This window comes from Oncorhynchus mykiss, chromosome 12, assembly GCF_057628025.1.
Source record: "Oncorhynchus mykiss isolate SJ-2025 chromosome 12, ASM5762802v1, whole genome shotgun sequence".
In the NCBI taxonomy this organism is placed as follows: domain Eukaryota; kingdom Metazoa; phylum Chordata; class Actinopteri; order Salmoniformes; family Salmonidae; genus Oncorhynchus; species Oncorhynchus mykiss.
In genome coordinates this window covers 43346241-43369414 of record NC_143033.1, presented here as the reverse complement: position 1 = coordinate 43369414, position 23174 = coordinate 43346241, and the positions used below count along the sequence as shown (strand labels likewise).

General features: G+C 41.0%; 1 protein-coding gene across 1 annotated transcript in view; it reads right to left on the bottom strand.

Moving 5' to 3' along the window:
* LOC110537630 (opioid-binding protein/cell adhesion molecule) overlaps nucleotides 1-23174 on the bottom strand; it is a 406128-nt gene that overhangs the window by 340593 nt on the left and 42361 nt on the right. The gene's annotated exons all lie outside the window — the stretch shown is intronic.

Genomic DNA, 23174 nt, shown 5'->3' with positions numbered 1-23174 from the left:
CTGTTTAAAATTTTGATATGACCAGTGGCAATTTTAATATGTAAATCTTGGTGGGACAAACTCAAAACATTTGTTTTAGATGCATGACAGCAAAGCCACTACACAACACTAAACAATAAATTGATTGGACTATAATGGTGACCACAAACTGTTAGGGCCTATGTCGTAGCTGAATCAGAATTAGTTAGGTAACATAGATAAATAAGATGTTTTATTTACTTTCATAATATGCTTATGTGAGATACTTGTCATTAGAATGTCTATTTTTGGACTATACTGTTGGCAGTTGCATTTTTCCTTTCTTCTCTAGGGAAAAGTCACTTGGGGCCCAGAGAGGGGACAGGTCAGAATGGAACATTGTCTTCATATGTGAATGCATCTGTTAAACCATGTGATGGGGAGATGTTGTGGAAAATTGCAAAATTATGTTATAGTGCTTGTAAGATTATTTTATAACCTTTGTATTACATTAGAATGTTTGTTTTATTCGACAGAATAGAATCTGTCAAATATTGTGTGTGTGTGTTCCACTGAGGATGGGCCTCTATGAGATAGCACTGACAGAGGAGATTTACAATGTCTTTGGCCAATAAAGCCTAAAGAGCATTCCAGATAGTGAGGTAATGTTTTGGTACTATGAAGTACCAAGAACGAGATTAGAACCTAGTCTTAGAGATGATGAACGATAATTTATAGCTAATGCTATCTGGCTATGGGATACTCCTCTCTCAAGTAAAAGGCCATTTGTGAAGTTCCTGAGTTCTGTGGTTCGTCATGTGAGTTGAGAGGGGTGTATCTTGGCTATAAAATATAGTATAATTATTTTGTAAGCACTCTCAGAATTCATTTATAGACACTGAATTGATCTGAGAGTCAAAGGGCTATGGTGAAGCTCATATGATTAAAGATGAAGTTTAAATATAACTCTGACTTGTGTGTGGTTTGTAAACTCTCCTCATTTAGTAATACAGGATATTACCATGACACCTACATTAAACTGTCCCAACAGCAGAGTCCCAACAGCAGTCCCAACACCTTACCACCGCTACACCTGGCTATCAGCAGAGTCCTGTCTGGCAGCGAAACAGTTCATTCAGCGTAATTTACTGCCTTATAAAAAAATATATGATATGACTGACTTGCTTAAAAAAATGTGGTTTCTACTGACAATTGAGATGTACAAACTATGGCATATGGCATATGAAGACGACGAGCAGATAAGAGGCAATCTGCAAATTAAATTAAGACATTAATGTGCGAGCTAGGACAAACATAGTCAATATAACTATCTGTTCAGCACTTTTGAAATGTACAATGACAGAATTCAGAACATGGGGCCTTTCTTACACTATTTTTCCTGTGTATAAAGTCAGAACTGTAGGATAAATAAATGGGGCATAACAAGCAGACAATGAAAGCGCTAACAGTATTTGATGATGACATTTCTCTAAAACAGGCTATAGGCTACATGTGCACCACCAAGTCAGAACAGGAGGTTAAATTATGATGGGAGAAGGAAGCAAATTATTAGGGTGAGGCAGATGGGCTACTAACAGCTTACTACACAACATACACTTACAGTATAACTCCTTTCTTAGCTACAGAAAACATATCTCCCTGGCATATTACATAATTTTTTATTTATACAGCATACCAAACATTTCTGGAGGTGGCGCGACTTCCTTCGTGGGCAAATTTTGTCATAAAACTTTGTCATCAGTCTGGCAATCTCTGGATTTACGGTGCTTTCAAGACAACTGGGATCTCGGGAAAAAACAAGGTTGAATCATGACGTTAGTGGAATTCAGGTCAGAGCTCTAGAAAGAGTCCAGAGGTCCCGACTTGGAATTCCGAGTTGGATGACCGTTCAAATCGCATTGTCCCTGCCGGAGCTCGTTTTCTTCTCAGTTCCCAGTTGTCTTGAACTCACTGAGGTCTGAGATTTCCCAGTTCCAAGTTTCCAGTTGTTTTGAACGCAGGAAAAGTCATGCTGGATTGACAGCATGGTCAATGTTGAATGTTTATGCTTTTACGGTTGGAAAAGAGACCCTTAAACCCAGACTTGGACCAAACATACATTCCAATGAATAGCAGGCTAGTGAATGCTTTGCAGTGCTTGTAGTTAGCCAATGATTCCTTGCAAACCACTCATTGTTGAATTTCCAACTTGATGTGTAATGTTAATTAACAATGAGCACCAATACGTTTTATCTACACTGCTCAAAAATAAATAAAGGGAACACTTAAACAACACAATGTAACTCCAAGTCAATCACACTTCTGTGAAATCAAACTGTCCACTTAGGAAGCAACACTGATTGACAATACATTTCACATGCTGTTGTGCAAATGGAATAGACAACAGGTGGAAATTGTAGGCAATTAGGAAGACAACCCCAATAAAGGAGTGGTTCTGCAGGTGGTGACCACAGACCACTTCTCACTTCCTGTGCTTCCCGGCTGATGTTTTGGTCACTTTTGAATGCTGTCGGTGCTTTCACTCTAGTGGTAGCATGAAACAGAGTCTACAACCCACACAAGTGGCTCAGGTAGTGCAGCTCATCCAGGATGGCACATCAATGCGAGCTGTGGCAAGAAGGTTTGCTGTGTCTGTCAGCGTTGTGTCCAGAGCATGGAGGCGCCACCAGGAGACAGGCCAGTACATCAGGAGACGTGGAGGAGGCCGTAGGAGGGCAACAACCCAGCAGCAGGACCGCTACCTCCACCTTTGTGCAAGGAGGAGCAATGCCAGAGCCCTGCAAAATGACCTCCAGCAGGCCACAAATGTGCATGTGTCTGCTCAAACGGTCAGAAACAGACTCCATGAGGGTGGTATGAGGGCCCGACGTCCACAGGTGGGGGTTGTGCTTACAGCCTGAAAGCAGGTTCACACTGAGCACGTGACAGACGTGACAGAGTCTGGAGACGCCGTGGAGAACGTTCTGCTGCCTGCAACATCCATATGCTGGTGAGGTTGGCCCTGGGTCCCTCCTAATGAAAGACAATGCTAGACCTCATGTGGCTGGAGTGTGTCAGCAGTTCCTGCAAGAGGAAGGCATTGATGCTATGGACTGGCTCACCTGTTCCCCAGACCTGAATCCAATTGAGCACATCTGGGACATCATGTCTCGCTCCATCCACCAACGCCACGTTGCACCACAGACTGTCCAGGAGTTGGCGGATGATTTAGTCCAGGTCTGGGAGGAGATCCCTCAGGAGACCATCCGCCACCTCATTAGGAGCATGCCCAGGCATTTTAGAGAGGTCATACAGTCACGTGGAGGCCACACACACTACTGAGCCTCATTTTAAGGACATTACATCAAAGTTGGATCAGCCTGTGGTGTGGTTTTCCACTTTAATTTTGAGAGTGTGACTCCAAATCCAGACCTCCATAGGTTGATAAATTTGATTTCCATTGATAATTTTTGTGTGATTTTGTTGTCAGCACATTCAACTATGTAAAGAAAAAAGTATTTAATAAGAATATTTCATTCATTCAGATCTAGGATGTGTTATTTTAGTGTTCCCTTTTTTTGAGCAGTGTATAATTTCTCTATATCATTTCTCTTCATATGACAAGGATTGAAAAGGATTTAACAGTAGATTGTCAACTTGATTCATGATGATGGCTGCTAGCTTGCTAGCTAAGATGTTTAAAGTATGATGTTGACATGATCAGTCCAATCAATCAAAGTTACTGTAGATATAACATAATTTGACAATTTTATCTGTGGCCAATGACCTTGAGCTTCCATGGATGGGCACTTCTAATGTAAATCTATGGCAGCACCCAAGGGGTTTGAATTGTTGAGCTCTCCCCGTATATTTTGTGGTGAGGTAGTGTCCCCATGAGTGACAGAACACTGAGCCAATCACGACACAACTAGAGAACATTACAAACCCCTTCGCTCCGTGTTTTCCTGCATTTTGGAACTGCCTTACTAAATAAATAAAAAAAGAGACCATGTTTGTATGCAGCTTTATTAATGCAATTACATCTTTTTTTTTTTACATTGCTTGCAAACTGATATGTGACACATTAATGTCAAAATAACAAGCAAAACAGGCAACAAAAATATCCAATGACGTTTCGCCACTGGATATTACAACCGTAATAATTATTTTTGTCCCGGCAATATTATGCAATGGCATGTCCTTTGCTCCAGGCAATGACATTCCCCCAGCAATATGGCCAAGCTGGGGTATATTTGATACACAAGCTGAGGTCATTTCAATCTTTCTGCACTCTGTAGCCCAGAGATTGACTGAGAGACAACAGCACTAGGAGAGAGAAAGAGCAACTTGGGACAAACCAGACAGGCCATTTGAATTAAGCAGGCTTCATCCACCACACATTTCATCTAACTGTCACCCAGTCATATCTCACAAACGGATAAAAGCATCATAAACTCCTCTGCCATCACAATGTACTTGCCCCAAATCCAATAACAAAAAGGTGAATAGACGTCTCTAGTTAGATATCACTGACAGAAGCCAAAAGACCAATGTCTTTTCTGGAAATCTAAGTGAGGTGTAATGGACTGGCTATTTGCTATTTTATACATTTTATTAGCTTTTGTGGCTTTTACAGAGTAAGACAAATAAAAATATATCATACAAGAAAACAAGGCTGAAAACAATAGACAGGGGAATAAAGAGCATAATTTACAGATACAAAATATACAAGCAGATGCATAAAGACATCAAACAGACAGACAAGTCAATAACAAATGAATAAAAAAGACCATTCATAACTATACAGATCAGACACACAACAAGTGTCTGTCAGACTACGCAATCACAAAGGCCAAGTATATAAATAGCCTACATAGATTAGGGTTATTCTCAAGTTGTAACGGCTGTCCTCTTCGTCTGATGAGGAATAGGAATCATCGGACCAACACGCAGCGTGGTAAGTGTTCATAATACATTTAATGAAATAAACTGAACACTGAATGGCAAAAAACAGCAAAGAGAGTGAACGACACAAAACAGTCCTGTAAGGTGAAAAAAAAACACAAAACAGGAAACAACTACCCACAAACACAGGTGGGAACAGGCTATTTAAGTATGGTTCTCAATCAGACACAACGATTGACTGCTGCCTCTGATTGGGAGCCATACCAGGCCAAACACATAGAAATACAACACACAGAACAAAACATAGAATGAAAAACATAGAATGCCCACCCCAACTCACGCCCTGACCAAACCAAAATAGAGACATAAAGAAGGAAATAAGTTCAGGACGTGACACAAGTAGCTAAATCAGGCCAGGCCCGACATACCTGAAACTAAACCTTGGGCTTTGTTGGCAAGGATTATTTTTCAATGCTGTAGGAAAAGCCTCAATGGGAATTAAATCAATTACTCTTTGTTCGCTTTGACAATTTGACGTTTCTAAAACCAAATTATCAATTCCATTATACTCCACTGTGTGATGTCACTTTTTCTTCCCAAAAGCCGAATGAATGCTATGACTGGTTAATTCACTGGACTGGCTAGAGCCACCCCTTCTAATCAGCACTGACACACATAGACAGTAAATGTAATGAATTTTGCAATAGAGTGAGCAATTGATGCATTGCTAAGTGACTCCACTTGGCTGTCTCTGATTAGATACTCTACAGCTACTAAGCACATTATCATCCCATCATACAGGTCCAGGTTAAATGTCATTATTACCCACCTGGAGCCTACTTGAGTTCATTCTGACCATGCACCTGTAGTACTGAATATGTCTCTCTTGAAAGGAGTGACTTGACATTTAATTTGGTTGACCAAATAATAATTGTTCCTGAAATGTATGCATTCATAAGCCATATTTACATATACTGAGTATAGAAAACATTAAGAATACCTGCTTTCCATGACAGACTGATAAGGTGAATCCGGGTAAAAGCTATGATCCCTTATTGATGTCACTTGGTAAATCCATTTCAATCAGTGTAGATCAAGGGGAGAAGGCAGGTTAAAGAAGGATTTTTAAGCCTTGAGACAATTGAGACATGTATTGATTGTACTGTATATGTGTGCCATTCAGAGAGTGAATGGGCGAGACAAAATATTTAGGTGCCTTTGAACAGAGTATGGTAGTAGGCGCACCGGTTTGTGTCAAGAACTGCAATGCTGCTGGATTTTTCATGCTCAACAGTTTCCCGTGTGTATCAAGAATTGCCCACCAACCAAAGGATATCCAGCCAACTTGACACAACTATGGGAAGCATTGGAGTCAACACTGACATAGTCCAACCCTAAACATGAGCACAAGTGTTCACTGCACTCCTTCAGCCCACAGCTGGGGGCTTGTAGGGTCTACATTCATTTATATTCTTTTACAGTTTATCAGTCATGTTTCAAGTGCATTTTAAAGTCCCTGGAAGAAATGGAATGTCAAAACTCAGCTAAAAGCCCATATGTAATAACTATACTGGTATGAATAATGTAACTGATGACGCCATGAGGTGTTGACTGAATTTAGATCGTATTAACATAATAGACCTAGACGTGACACCAATATGGCCAAGTAACAGAAAGTCTGCCAGTCTTGACAATACTGCTGGCAGAATACAGATTATTTTGGATATCAAACAAGAAGTTGTTTGGGAAAACCCAGAATCCTGAACTTCTGCTTTGAATTCAATGTATTTTTTTTGTGTGTCTTCAGCCAACGGCATGCTCTCACAATCTGACTAAAGCCACCACCCAGACTCTCATGTAGAATTCCCTTAAACATATTATTTATCCTTCTCTGAACATCATAGAGTAAGACACCAGCATGGGGTGATACATGTTCTTTAAATAATATCACTGAATAACAAATGTCCTCTTAAACCATAACCTTAGTTGCTATGGAGAAAACATGACAGGCAGATCAAAGGGAAATTGTCTCACCTTTCTGCAGGTTGTCGCTTCAGACTGAGCGTCTTAAATCAATTCATCAATTGCTTAGCATCCTGTTATCTCTTTCTGTCTGTTCTTATGGGGAGCTAAAGCCTTTAGATCAGGGTACTAATTAAGAGGGTCTCCACATTTACTAGACATTTTGCAAAAATACCCTCAGCTACACAAATACTGGTGTAGCAGTCAGACGTCTTTGTCTTTTTCCTGTCGTGTCCCTTGTATATATCTTTTTATATATTTTTCTTCACATATCTTTTAAAAATATTTTCCTAAACCTCAACTTCTAAATACTCTCCTGCATGGATCTGTTTTTTTCTCTTAACTATTTCTATTTACTTCGGCTCTGGAATCCCTCAACTGAAGCTAGCCAGCTAACTACCTAACAGCTATCAGTCAGCAAACCACTGCTGGCGGTAATCAGCTAACCTTTAGATTGGAAAGCTCTCGCCAGTTCGTACAACGTGACTCAAACCAGAGCATAACGGACCTATTTTCCTACCACAAACTCTGAGCATTTTCTTCTGGATCTTCGCAACTAGCTAACTGCAATCCCGGGTGACTACTCCTGGCTAGCATTTCCATCCCGGAACAAGCACCAATTAGCCTGAAGCTAGCCCGGCTAGGGCTCCTGGGCTACAATATCCAGACCCCTTCTACTGCCGGTACGGGGTACGGAACCTCGCCAATCCTCTACGACTGGAATACCAACATAATCTGCCCGAGGATTCCAACAGGCCCTTCAGGCGAGATGTCTTCTGAAGGCCCATTCTTCTAACCGCGGCCTGCTAGCTACCTAGTGCTACTTGGAACCCTACTAATCCACGAATGGTCTATCGTCGTCACCGCACAAAGGGGCAAAAACAGACGTACCTCAATCGCAACGTCCCCCAAAGACCAGGGCTAGCCACGGTCTACTAACTGCTAGCTTGCTACCCGGTCTGCTAACTGCTAGCTTGCTAGCCCTGGTCTGCTAACTGCTAGCTTGTTAGCCCTGGCCTACTAATTGCTAGCTGCTAACTGTCTGAATCGCTGTGTCCCCAGCCAGCCCAACCACTCACTGGACCCATATGTTCACTTGGCTATGCATGCCTCTCTCTAATATCAATATGCCTTGTCCATTACTTTCCTGGTTAGTGATTACTCTCTTATTTCACTGTAGAGCCTATAGCTCTGCTCAATATGCCTTAACCAACCATGTTGTTCCACCTCCTACATTTGCGATGACATCACCTGGTTTAAACGTCTCTAGAGACTATATCTCTCTCATCATTACTCAATGCCTAGGTTTACCTCCAATGTACTTGCATCCTACCTTACCTTTGTCAGTACATTATGCCTTGAATCTATGTAATCGTGCCCAGAAACCTGCTCCCTTTACTCTCTGTTCCGAACGTGCTAGAGGGCCAGTTCCTATAGCCTTTAGCCTTACCCTTATCCTACTTCTCCTCTGTTCCTCTGGTGATGTAGAGGTTAATCCAGGTCCTGCGGTGCCTAGCTGCACATCCCACTCCCCAGGTGCTCTCATTTGTTGACTTCTGTAACAGTAAAAGCCTTGGTTTCATGCATGTTAACAGTTGAAGCCTACTCCCTAAGTTTGTTTTACTCACTGCTTTAGTACACTCTGCCAACCCGGATGTCTTAGCCGTGTCTGAATCCTGGCTTAGGAAAACCACCAAAAACCCTGAAATCTCCATCCCTAACTATAACATTTTCCGACAAGATTGAACTGCCAAAGGGGGCGGTGTTGCAATCTACTGCAGAGATAGCCTGCAGAGCTCTGTCTTACTATCCAGGTCTGTACCCAAACAATTCGAGCTTCTACTTCTAAAAATTCACCTTTCCAGAAACTAGTCTCTCACTGTTGCCGCTTGCTATAGACCACCCTCTGCCCCCAGCTGTGCCCTTGACACCATATGTGAATTGATTGCCCCCCATCTATCTCCTGAGCTCGTGCTACTAGGTGACCTAAATTGGGACATGCTTATTAACACCCCAGCCATCCTACAATCTAAGCTTGATGCCTTCAATCTCACACAAATTACCAATGAACCCACCCGGTACAACCCCAAATCCGTAAACACGAGCACCCTCATAGATATCATCCTAACTAACTCACCCTCCAAATACACCTCTGCTGTTTTCAATCAAGATCTCAGCGTTCACTGCCTCATTGCCTGCGAACAAACGACCATCCCTCATCACTGTCAAACACTCCCTAAAACACTTCTGTGAGCAGGCCTTTCTAATCGACCTGTCCGGGGTATCCTGGAATGACATTGACCTCATCCTGTCAGTAGAGGATGCCTGGTTATTCTTTAAAAGTGCCTTCCTCACTATCTTAAATAAGCATGCTCCATTCAAAAAATGTAGAACTAGGAATAGATATAGTCCTTGGTTCACTCCAGACCTATCTGCCCTTGACCAGCACAAAAACATCCTGTGGCGTTCTGCATTAGCATCGAATAGCCCCCGCGATATGCAACTTTTCAGGGAAGTTAGGAACAAATATATAAAGGCAGTTAGGAAAGCTAAGGCTAGCTTTTTCAAACAGAAATTTGCATCCTGTAGTACAAACTCAAAAAAGTTATTGGACACTGTAACGTCCATGAATAAGAATAGAGCACCTCCTCGCAGCTGCCCACTACTCCGAGGCTAGGAAACACTGTTACCACCGATAAATCCACTATAATCGAGCATTTCTCTACGGCTGGCCATGTTTTCCACCTGGCTGCCCCTACCCCGGTCAACTGCCCGGCACCCTCCACAGCAACCCGCCAAAGCCCCCACCATTTCTCCTATCCCCCATACTATAAAGCTGATGTTCTGAAAGAGCTGCAAAAACTGGACCCCTACAAGTGCCACAGGGTTCAAGTGTCGGGCCAACTCTTTTCTCTGTATACATCAATGATGTCGCTCTTGATGCTGGTGATTCTCTGATCCACCCCCTACACAGATGACACTATTCTGTATACTTCTGGCCCCTCTTTGGACACTGTGTTAACTAACCTCCAGACGAGCTTCAATGCCAAACAACTCTCCTTCCGTGGCCTCCAACTGCTCTTAAATGCAAGTAAAACTAAATGCATACTATTCAATCGATCACTGCCCACACCTGCCTGCCCATCCAGCATCACTACTCTGGATGGCTCTGACTTAGAATATGTGAATACTTAGAATACGTGGACAACTACAAATACCTCTCCTTCCAGACTCACATTAAGCATCTCCAATCCATTAAATCTAGAATCGGCTTCCTATTTCGCAACAAAGCATCCTTCACTCATGCTGCCAAACATACCCTCGTAAAACTGACCGTCCTTCCAATCCTCGACTTCGGCGATGTCATTTATAAAATGGCCTCCAACACTCTACTCAACAAATTGGATGCAGTCTATCACAGTGCCATCCATTTTGTCACTAAAGCCCCATACACTACCCACCACTGCGACCTGTATGCTCTCGTTGGCTGGCCCTCGCTTCATACTCGTCACCAAACCCACTGGCTACAGGTCATCTACAAGTCTCTGCTAGGTAAAGCCCCACCTTATCTCAGCTCACTGGTCACGATAGCAGCACCCACTCGTAGCACGCGCTCCAGCAGGGATCTCTCACTGGTCACCCCTAAAGCCAATTCCTTCTTTGGTCGCCTTTCCTTCCAGTTCTATGCTGCAAATGACTGGAACAAACTGCAAAAATCACTGAAGCTGGAGACTCATAATCTCCCTCACTAGCTTTAAGCACCAGCTGCCTGAGCAGCTCACAGATCACTGCACCTGTTCATAGCCCATCTGTAAACAGCCCATCCATCTACCTCATCCCCATACTGTATTTATTTATTTGTCTTGCTCCTTTGCACCCCAGTATCTCTTCTTGCACATTCATCTTCTGCACATCTACCATTCCAGTGTTTAATTGCTATATTGTAATTACTTCACCACCATGGCCTATTTATTGCCTTAACTCCCTTATCTTACCTCATTTGCACTCACTGTATATAGATTTTTTTGTTCTCTTTTTTTCTACTGTATTATTGACTGTATGTTTTGTTTATTCCATGTGCAACTAACTCTGTGTTGTTGTATGTGTTAAATTGCTATGCTTTTTCTTGGCCAGGTCGCAGTTGCAAATGAGAACTTATTCTCAACTAGCCTACCTGGTTAAATAAAGGTGACATAAATCAAATAGAAATGTGTCACGTCTCGACCGCTACTTCCAGAGGTGGCGCCCAACATTTGCCTCAATTGTCTCATTGAGGCAACACTCTTTAAAAGGTTTTTGAAAAGTTAAAATTTTCCTTATTTTTGAGACTTGTTTAATTTTTACCTGAAATTATAGTAATATGTAACATTCTGAAATTGTCTCAGTAGGTTTAAATCTCAAGTGTTATTTTTTTTAGTTTAACCTCATATAATGACTTCAATGATATTGATTAAATTAAGCCTGGTTTGTTTTAAGGTCACTTTAATACGTTAGTTACTAGCATCCACCTAAGAGCTCCTGTTAAGCTATAGTGCCGCTAAACATCAGCATTCAGCTACAGCCACCACGATTGTGAAGATGCAGAAATGATTCTGTTTAGCTAGTTAGCTAGCTAACGTTACCTAGCTGTGTAACCTATATTATAATATGAATGACGCTGTATGATAACATTACTGTACTTTTATATTTGTATGGGAGGGGTAAACATTAATTGTTGATATGCTAACGTTCCTTGATCATGAAGCATGCTTTTAGTTAGCTAGCTAGTTATCTGTGTATTGTAAGCTAATTTAATGTGTATGGTCGAGAAAATAAACCATTTAGCAAATTTTCCTCACATGCTTGTGGATTGTTGCATCATTCAAGAGTGTAATTATTCAATTTTGGAATATGTTTTAGAAGAAAAGTTGCTTGGATTGTTAAATAGTTTGTGCTTACCGACTAGCGGCTACATTGACATTTGTGGTATCTACTGTGATATTGACGCCACAACGAAGGTAAGGTAATGATATAATGTGAATTGAAAAGTAGAAATCTCTTTCACCAATCTGCTCCTACGATATCTCTCATGGTGGGAATAGGGCCTAAAACAGGATAATCCGCACAAGGCTATAACAATCACCTCCTGCACTTGTATGACAGTCATCAGAAAGTAAAGACTGTTTGCACACCACATGTTCACATGTGATGAATTGGAAAACAACAGGTCTTTATCAGGTCCTAAGGGTTGAAATGTTGTTTGATAAGCCACATGGGAACAATAGATCACAGGGTGCTTAGTCTGCTTTTACTTTTTCGCTGAACATTTCCTTCGATCTCAAACACCTACTAAATGTATTCATTGTACAGTATGTAATCCTTTCATATAGTAAATAATAACATTTGCATGAAATTCCACACAAAGACACTGTAGTCAAAAATAGCACTGTGAAATGTCATGCTCTCATTCTCTATCGTACCAAGAGCCACTGTAAGGATCAACTGCAGGCCAGCCCCCCTCTTAGCTGAGGATGAGAAGTCCAGTTTTAAAGTTTGACACAGAGCTATCTGCTGGTATTGGCCATGAAAAGCCTGCAGCTGACACTGATAGGCATGTCAAGCATCTCTGCAGCAAAATACTGTGTGTATTATTCCTTGCACAATTCCTTGCACACATCCGATGACTGAATGGGTTTGTGTGGTTCGTGTTTGGTGCAAGTTCTTTTCATTCTAATCTATAAGAATGTATTTAATGGACCTATACTTATTCAAAGATAATAGATGTTGATATAAATGTAATGTGTCGCCATAAATGGGAGAGGATTCTTACTTGAGGATGACTTTCCAACGCAAAAAATACTATTTGACAAAATACTTAACCCTCCATGTGAGGCGTCTGTCTGTCTGTCTGACAGTGTCTGTCTGTCTGTCTGTCTGTCTGACAGTGTCTGTCTGTCTGTCTGACAGTGTCTCTGTCTGTCTGTCTGTCTGTGTGTCTGTGTGTACATACGAAAAACATTTGGCACGTTAGTAGATTATTTACTCCCTCATGATAATTCATTAGCCGTAAGTGAACACCTTACGTGGTACTATGGATTGGCATATAAGAGATCCGTTAGCTTGTTAGTGCGATCTAAAGGTGATTTTAGCACTATGAACACTACAGAGGTTGCATGGGAGGCTATTGGGCCTGTGTGGGAGACTATGAGCAATGTGAGGAGTCTCACCACTTTTAGCGTTACAGCCCTCCTGCTGTCTGCAGGCTGTTCAGAGAACAATAATGCTCCCCTGTCGAAGAGCCGGCGCAACACGACCATCTGCCGTGTCATATGAGATTTAGACTGAGAAAAGGTTGAGTCGTGTTCTGTCGCTGCATGCATATTACATAATAGTGGGCTGACATGTTTTCTGTCTCAGGGGTTCAGGGGATTTGAGTCATTGACTCTAAGGTTTCGACCCCTGAGTGTGATATTCAATAGGCCGTAGATCATCCACAAACAACTATTGAAGGACATATTGTAGATGAGTAATTCTCAGTGGTCGTGGTTTTTGTCATAGCCTTAGATAAGCACATCTGATTCAAATCAGTAAACTAATCACCAAGCCCTTGACTTGTTGAATCAGGTGTGTTTGTCCAGGGCTACTAACCAGTCACTCCAGAAGCAACAGTTTAGATCTGATTTAGATCTCTATTTAGATCTCAGGAAAGGAACACCACATTAGATAACCAATTAGCAATCAGCTTGACTCTGCCACATCTGCTTGCCAGCACAACATAACTGAGCCCATGCTGGCCAAGAGAAGACTAACAATCAAAAATTCAACAACAAAAAATCTTTATTTCACCATTTTTTTTGTCCAACCGCAACTCTGATTTCAAACCATTGTAGAGGAAGCCAAATCATATAAAAGATTTAACAAAAAAATACCAAAACTACTGTTCTTCTGGACCTGAACTGATAATGTTTTCACAGATCTGGACTGAGACCTCAGTTCCGGTCCTCAAGACCAGCAGTAAATGGACTTTTTGGGTCCTTTCAGCAACATTTTTTAATGTCTAGACCATAGAGATCCTATTACATTACAAGAGTGGTTATGTCATAAACCCTCAAGGTTCCAGAATGGGGTGAAAATGGCAGCCATATTGGTCAGGGGGAAATCCTAACCAGTTTAATTGGAATGTAGTAGAAGCATAAAGCTTATTTTACTTTTGCATGAACATAAAAGTAAGGGATGTGATATCAGAAATGTTGTAATAGAATTAATGTAAATGTAAAAGAGTCATATAATAATAAATACAGTTTATACAAGTTTTATACAAATGTTCTGTACAGATTCTAAAACATACAGCGAGTGTACAAAACATTAGGAACATCTTCCTAATATTGAGTTGCACCACCTTTTGGCACTTAAATCTTTTGTCTTGCCCATTCACCCTCTGAATGGCACACACACTGTAAACAATTCATGTCTCAATTGTCTCAATGTTTAAAACTCCTTCTTTAACCTGCCTCCTCCCATTCATCTACACTGATTGAAGTGGATTTAACAGGTGACATCAAGGGATCATAGCTTTCACCTGGTCTGTCTGTCATGGAAAGAGCATGTGTTCCTGACGTTTTGTCCTCTCAGTGTATGTAAACATACCATATAAAGGTCAAAATGACACAATATCAGTACTTGTAGAATTTACATCTCGTCATCAAGTCCTGTCATCAACTGATTTCAGCCAGCGTTTGGCTTTGGATTGACTGCATTGTTTGAATGGAATGTTGGCATTTTGGCAACATTATAATTCCTATAAAACTGGTTGGCTAGCTAGCTAACAAACATATAGCGCAGATACATTTCAAATAAAATGTTCTAATAAAATTCAAATTCATTGTTTTACACTATCACAGCACTGACAAACCATGGTTGACCAAATCCCTGACCAAGATGGCTGACCTTTTATTCCATCATAAGAAGGTTCAAGTCTATTCTATTATTCTAATTCCTAATTCTATGGTTTCGACTTCCACCCCAACGGTTAACAATCCAAAACTATACAAACAATAATAATAGCAGTAGACCTATGTGTTTCAATTATCAGTCTCACCTCAGTTTGAGCCCACCACAATCATGTTATGCGAGAAAGTGAGAAATTTGCAGATGGCGTTTAGTGATGAGATTGTTTTGAACATTTGTTTTATAAGGATGTCGAGCTGTTCTTCTTTGGGGAAAGCTGTGGTGAGGTGTTATCTCTCAGTGACTCGCTGTGCCCGGCTCCTGGAGAGCTTCCTCACTTTTCTATTAAATAATGAATTACTAATTGTGAAACAGAGAAGCTCAGCAGGACTTACACCGAGGCTGAGATGGAAGTCTGTTGCTTTGGCTAGAGTGATACATCAATAGTCATACATCAATTGATGATAGCAATAAGATGTTTACTCAGTGGTAAGATGAATCACAGTCTTTGCCTTTTGAGTCTTAAATACTTAAACACCCTGTCAGGAAGAGTAGGGTGGCCTCGACTACACAAACGGCAATGAGTAAACAAACAAAAAAAGAGTTTCAAATGCTTTTACTTTAGCTTTTAGTCTTACAGCTTTTACAAAATAAGCTTTTTATTGTCGCTGGAGTTTTAGTCCACAAAGCTGTTCTGGCAAGAGGGTAGTTAAAGATGGATTCCACCTGTAGTCTCTTGGGTCGGCGTTGCTTCACTAGAGATGTTATGTTTGATACCAGAGCTCCGATGAATGCTTTGAAATCGCTAAGCAGTTTACTTCGAAGCAGTGTGCCAATGCCTGTATCACTTTATCAGAAGCACGTCATCAATGACGCCCAACGTTTTGTGTCGTCAATCAACCACCTTATTGGTTTGGTATTGGCGTCGATAGAAGACAAAAAGGCTACCCTGCGCATGCGCTATGGCATGTGGCACATCATCTATAATAATTTGGCTGCTCTAAATTATTTCGGCCAGCAGGTGCCACAAGACATCCAACCAGAACCAGAACAAATAGCAGGCCAAAATATCCCTCTCAGCACTGCCTGGACTGCGCAAAAATGCAATTGCTTTCCAATTGAGTTATATTAGGTTTTATTTTCATCAAAATGAACCTACAGTGCCTTCAGAAATATTCACACCCCTTGAATTTTTGTGTTAAAGCCTTCTTTTAAAATGTATTAAATTGAGATTCTGCTTCACTGGCCTACACATAATACTCCATAAAGTCAAAGTGGAATTAGGTTTTTAAAAATGTATCGAGTCAATAAGTATTCAACCCCTTTGTTATGGCAAGCCTAAATAACATCAGCAGTACACATTTACTTAACAAGTCACATAATAAGTTGCATGGACTCAATCTGTGTGCGACACATTATTTATTTAATGACTACCTCATCTCTGTACCCCACACATACAATTGTATGTATGTAAGGTGCCTCAGTTGAGCAGTGAACTTCAAACACAGATTCAACCAAAAGACCAGGGAAGGTTTCCAATGCCTCACAATGAAGGGCTCCTATTGGTAGATGGGTAAACATTCAAAAAAGCAGACATTTAATATCCCTTTGAGCATGAAGTTATTAAATACACTTTGGATTGTGTATCAATACACCCAGTCACTACAAAGATACAGGCTTCCTTCCTAACTCAGTTGCCGGAGTGGAAGGAAACGGCTCAGGGATTTCCCCATGAGGCAAATGGTGACTTTACAACAGTGACAGAGATTAATGGCTGTGACAGGAGAAAACTGAGGATGGATCAACACAATAGTAATTACTCCACACTACCAACCTAATTGACAGTGTCAAGAAGGAAACCTGAACAGAACAAAAATATTCCAAAACATGCATTCTGTTTGCAATACAGCACTTAAGTAATACTACAAACAAATTGAAAAGGCAATTCACTTTTTTGTCCTGCATACAGTGTTATATTTGGGGCAAATCCAATATCTTACTGAGTACCACTCTCCATATTGTCAAGCATAGTAGTGGCTGCATCATGTTATGGGTATGCTTGTAATCGTTAAGGACTGGGGAGCTTTTCAGGATAAAAAAAGAAGTGCAATGGAGCTAAGTGCAGGCAAAATCCTAGAGGAAAACCTGGTTCAGTCTGCTTTCCACCAGACACTCCGCAATGAATTCACCTTTCAGCAGGACGATAACCTAAAACACAAGGCCAAATAAACTGTACATTGGAGTTGCTTATGAAGACGACATTGAATGTTCCTGAGTGGCCTACTTCCAGTTTTTACTTAAATCGGCTTCAAAATCTATGGAAAGACTTGAAAATGGCTGTCTAGCAATGATCAACCACGAACTTGACAGAGCTTGAAGCATTTAAAAAAAGAATAACATGCCAATATTGTACAGTCCAGGTGTGCAAAGCTCTTAGAGACTTAGCCAGAAAGACTCACAGCTGTAATCACTGCCAAAGGAGATTTTAACATGTATTGACTCAGTGGTGTGAATACATAAATATATATATATTTTTTTTTTACAAAATTCACGTTTGTCTTTTTGGGGTATTGTGTGTAGTTAGGTGAGAGAAACATTTTTTTTATCCATTTTGAATTCAGCTTGTAACAACAAAATGTGGAATAAGTCAATGGGGTATGAAAACATTCTGATGGCACTGTATTTGACACAATTGGCTTGATACAAATGCTTCAGGAAGGTTAGTTTCCCCATCACTAGGCTAACTCTCCTTCTGGGGAGTCTGTACTAAGGGAGAGAGAAACAGTGTACATTGGAGAGTAGGACGGTGTGTCTTCCTAACTGCTCCAGTTGAGTGAGGTCCAGCCTGCTCTCTTGTGCTTGTGTCAGTCATTTAATTAGGGAATGCCTTGCAGGTGTGCTGATTAGTAATCCTGCACAGGTGTGTGGGTGAGCAGCACTGGCCTGGTGCTGAAGGGACTGCAGCTTTCCACAGTGCTGAACTGAGTGCCATGGTCCATTGCGCTGTAGCCAGTACTGCTGTCCTTGGTCCATGGTCCTGAAGTGAGCGCATCGGTCTCCTGTACTGAGATGGATAGTTCTGTCCATGGTGCTGAACTGGGCATACATGTCTTCTGTGCTTTCGTTTGTGGCCCTGTCCATCGACCTGAAAGGGGCGTACTTCAGCCACAACTATGCCCATGCTTCTCATGGTACGATATACACAAATACCCCATTATGTGATGTTTATTTACATTATAAATTATTAAATTTACTCCACAGAGAACTAAATGTAAGACACCAATTCTTGAAAATTCCTTGTTTATGCTACAGTATTAGTTGATAATGTAACCACAACAATCATTGATTGATATAACATTCATTAAAAAAAATCAATGATCCAAAGTTTCAATGTAGATTAGTTAATGTAATGTAGCTAACACCTTGTTTCCTTTTCAAAATGCACATTATACCGAATCCTTGCATGAGACATGCAAAGTCATGTGAACACATTAATAGCCGTTTGAATCTGCAAGGAAGCTGCGGAGCGAGATATTATTTCCTCAATGAACATTAAATTAAATCACCATGAGGACAATGAGGCCTGATTGGGCTCTCAGACTCCCAAATGCATGTAATTGCTGTCTAATACCGCATTAGATCTAGCCACTGGTCACAGGCATAAAGGTAGACTATCATTTTCCGATCCAGGAAACACCAATACAAAAACCTGGCCACTTGAATCAAACCACTTTCAGGCCACTTGGTCACAAATTATTATGATCTGTAGAGGGAAACTCAATCTTTAATACATATAAAGTTGGCTCTATGAGTTTTAAAAGTAAAGTTGTCATTATTGGAATTTAGCTAATTTAGTCATAAAGCCTTGCAGATTACGGTCACCAGTATCTGTTCTTCCAATATTAACCCCAAATATTTTTGTTTGTCAGCTCAAATCCCTCCAAAATAGTCTATATAAATAACCCCAAGAGCACGTGCTTGAGTCAACCCCACTCCCGTCCAGTTCTCTGGCAGGTTACCCATATTGTCACGTCACGCAGGTGCACCTGAGATTAGGTTAGCTGATTTGTACTGCTGAGTTGCGGGTGCATATGTTCTACTGGCATACTGTCAAACCTGCCTTGTCCCAGTGCAACCTATATAGGAGGCTTTTATGTATTGCCTAGAACTTCTCAAATCATACAACAAAATGGTTATATCAACTATGAGCATAATCAGTTAGCTACTGCCATCTATCATTGAGTACCTCTGGGATGCATCCAGTAGTCTAAAGTTGTTTCCGCTCTGTGACTCCTTTTCCTCATCTGCACTGATGTGAAAAGACAGGATGAAAGCATTGGTCAATCTGATGGCTGTAAGTCAGTAGCTCTTTGGCCGATGCTTCGGCACCGCACCCAACGCTGACCCTAATAGATAATGGAACCAATTCATCAACGGTGTCCCGTGACTTTAAGCAGAGGCCTCTAAGGTGGTAATAATCAATCAACTTTTATGTCTCCTTGACATCTCATTACGCCCAACATAAATTGAAACCTTGATGATCATCCAATGACGAAGTGCGTCCCTAGCTGGTGCACCCTAAATACTAAGTACCCTAAGTATTTTCCTTTTGAGTCTGTCGTCGCTGAGGACTGACAAAGGCTGCTTTTTGGATCCTTTCTCTGAGCATTCAGTTTGACTTGGAAGGTGTTCTCTCTTTTCAGTGTCTCTCTGTCCTGAACATTTTCTCACTAATGAGGTACGGGTCTCAAAATGCAGAGGAAGGTTTTGTATTAATATCTTTGTTTAAGCAGACAATGGTCTACTAGAGGATAAAAGAATGCTTGACAAAATGATGGTAACTGTGGCATATTTATATAGTCTCTGTGATTGTGCTGATTCAGATGAATCACTGGGCAGCTATGGACACAGGTCTGTGCTTTGAACTTCTCCTCTACAAAGGAGTCTGTCATGAAGGAAACCGCAAGGGAGGGCCTTAAGTAAAGGGTTAAGACACGACATGACCAAAAGTATGTGGACACATGCTCGTCGAACGTCTCATTCCAAAATCATGGGCATTAATATGGAGTTGGTCCCCCCTTTACTGCTATAATAGCCTCCACTCTTCTGTGAAGGATTTACACTAGATGGGGCGGCAGGGTAGCCTAGTGGTTAGAGCGTTGGACTAGTAACCGGAAGGTTGCGAGTTCAAACCCCCGAGCTGACAAGGTACAAATCTGTCGTTCTGCCCCTGAACAGGCAGTTAACCCACTGTCCCCAGGCCGTCATTGAAAATAAGAATTTGTTCTTAACTGACTTGCCTGGTTAAATAAAGGTAAAATAAATAAAAATAAAAGATGTTTCAACATTGCTGCGGGGACTTGCTTCCATTCAGCCACAAGAGCATTAGTGAGGTCAGGCACTGGTGTTGGGTGTAGTCGGCATTCCAATTCACCCCAAAGGTGTTCGAAGGGGTGGGGTCAGGGCTCGGTGCAGGCAGTCAAGTTCTTCAACACTGATCTTGACAAACCATTTCAGTATGGACCTCGCTTGGTGCACATTGTCATGCTGAAACATGAAAAGGCCTTTCCGAAACTGTTGCCACAAATTTGGAAGTATAGAATCGTCCCTTCACTGGAACTGGGGCCTAGCCCGAAACTGGGGCCTAGCCCCAGACCATTCCTCATCCACCAAACTTTACACTTGGCATTATGCATCGGGGCAGGTAGCGTTCTCCTAGCAATCGCCAAACCCAGATTAATCCGTTGGACTGCCAGATGGTGAAGTGTGATTCATCACTCCAGAGAAAGCGTGGAATTGCACATGGTGATCTTGGGCTTGTGTGCGGCTGCTTGGCCATAGAAATCCATTTCATGAAGCTCCCAATGAACAGTTATTGTGCTGACATTGCTTCCAGAGGCAGTTTGAAGCTCGGTAGTGAGTGTTGCAACCGAGGACAGACGATTTTTACACGCTATGCGCTTCAGCAATCGGCAGTCCTGTTCTGTGAGCTTGTGTAGCCTACGACTTTGCAGCTGAGCCGTTGTTGCTCCGAGACATTTCCACTTCACAATAACAGCACTTGAAAACTAACTTGTTGGAAAGATGGCATCCTATGAGGGTGCCACTTTGAAATTAGCTGAGCCCTTCAGTATGGCCATTCTACTGCCAATGTTTGTTTATGTAGATTGCATGGCTTTGTGCCCGATTTGTACACCTGTCAGCAACAGGTGTGGCTGTAATAGCCCAAATCCACTAATTTGAAGGGGTGTCCACATACTTTTGTTTATATACTGTACCTTAAACCACCTCCCCATAATGGCCTGTTGGTAACTCTTCCTATGAATACCCTCTTCTAATTTCATTAGGAAGCTATTATAATGCATTATGAAGAGGGTATGCATGGGAAGTTTTACTGACCTGTTGTTGTAAGTGAATAGTTAAACGTCTTATTACTTGACACCAAATTATGAACAATACTGGTCCTTGGTGAGGACAGTGGTGGGTATACAGGAGTGACGGCACAGTTTTCTGAAAGGCATAGAGACTGCACTGCACACATCTTTAGCATAAAATAAATTGCCCCATGAAACAAATAGACACGTTTGAAATGAGGTTGCATATCTACTGCTGTCATTTATATGAGCTCATAAATCCTGAAAATGAAAATGTAATTTAGATTTCATTATGTTTCATGAGAAGAATGATTCTTAAATGTTCTCATTAGGCTTTGTAGATAGGAGTAGGCTACTATATTACAATATAAGATCTGTCGTTCATTTGCATTTATTGTAAAAAAATGACATGTGCTTATTTACTTATCATTTGAATATATTTTTTCACAACAAGCAATTCCCAATCCCAAATAATAGTATACCACGACAGATAACAAATAAAACAACTATCTTTGAGAGCTTTTAAGATGATTGCAATAGTTCAAAATTAATTCAGTAAAATCCCTATCCATGTAGCATACACATCAGACCTTTTGGCTTCTAAAGTTGCGATCAAAGTTCCAGGAGTCAGACCATGCATGAATTAAAGTCACGGGTGGTATGCACCACCATCTCCCGGTTGGGCGCCAGCCACTCGCTTCTAGATTTATTCATCCTGCATCACCAAGGCATTGGGGCTTGCTTGATTGCTCAAAACTGGGCTTGATTGTCAATGTTTTTCTTTTTAGCATTTGGTAAACATGTAAGTAAGTTTCTCCTGAGGTGTACATCATATTTTTCTTCAGTTGATGATTCCAAATAAATGTATTTATTATAAATCTTCCTTACAATTAGCCAAAAATAAGTAATGAATGCAGCAGCACTTACACTTTGTAATGACATACTTCCTTTGATTACAAAAGGGTAATTATTACAAAGTACACAGTGCCTGATTTTCTTGAGAGGCACTTTGTGTTTTCAAGGGCTTTCAGGTCAAGCATGCTGCCTAACATTAGGGGATATGATATTTCTCTGTAGCATCTCAGAAAGCACGCAAATCCTGTCAGTTATGCTCTGAAAGATTTACCCGTATTGTTACAGTAATTCTGTAAAAGTTGTCCACACGGTTAACAATGCTCTCTGATCCTTTCCCCTTTCCCTTCTTCATGCCAGAATCTCCTCAGCCTCTCAAAATAACATTGACAGTCCCCTCCAGTTACATTTGTGACATTTTAAACAGTTTGCCTATTTCTTACCCTTCTAAGTGCATCACCCAGACTGCTAAACAAACCATAAAGACAAGCAATCTATTCACAAACAGTGCTTTCCAAACACTTTCCCCATCTGATCAAAGTGGCTATATGGGTGTTTCACATAAGACTGTATTGCATTCTCTGTAATTCTGTAGATACGTTTATATTGTTTTGTTTAACATTTACTGCAGCTGATAGAAAATGTGATCGGAAATATTAGCTTTCTTTTCCTATACTGAAAACTTGCAGGGCCAGATGGGGGAAAATGTAACATTTTTGGGATGGCTTATACTTATAGTTTGTCTTGGCAAACATCGTTATCAGTTACTGTTCACATTGTTTGGTAGTGTAATAGTTTCTCTGGAACAGCAAATAAGGATTTTTTGGTAACATTTTACTTGCCATCCAGTGTCATAACACGGTCATAATCACTGTGCCAATACATCCTCCAAACACCGGCTTCGAGGCCATTATCACTTTTATACAACGGGTTACCAACATATACAAATAATGATTGACATATTTTCATTAAAAACCATTATTTGGATGAATTTATTCATACTATTTCATCCTTCCACAAGATTTAGTCCCAACACAAATCTAGGGTTGTTACCCAAGCCGGCTGGTCACTCGTTCTACCGGTTCGGTTGCCAGAGACAGTCGTTCAGTCTTTTTGTTTGGTATTTATGGAAGCGAC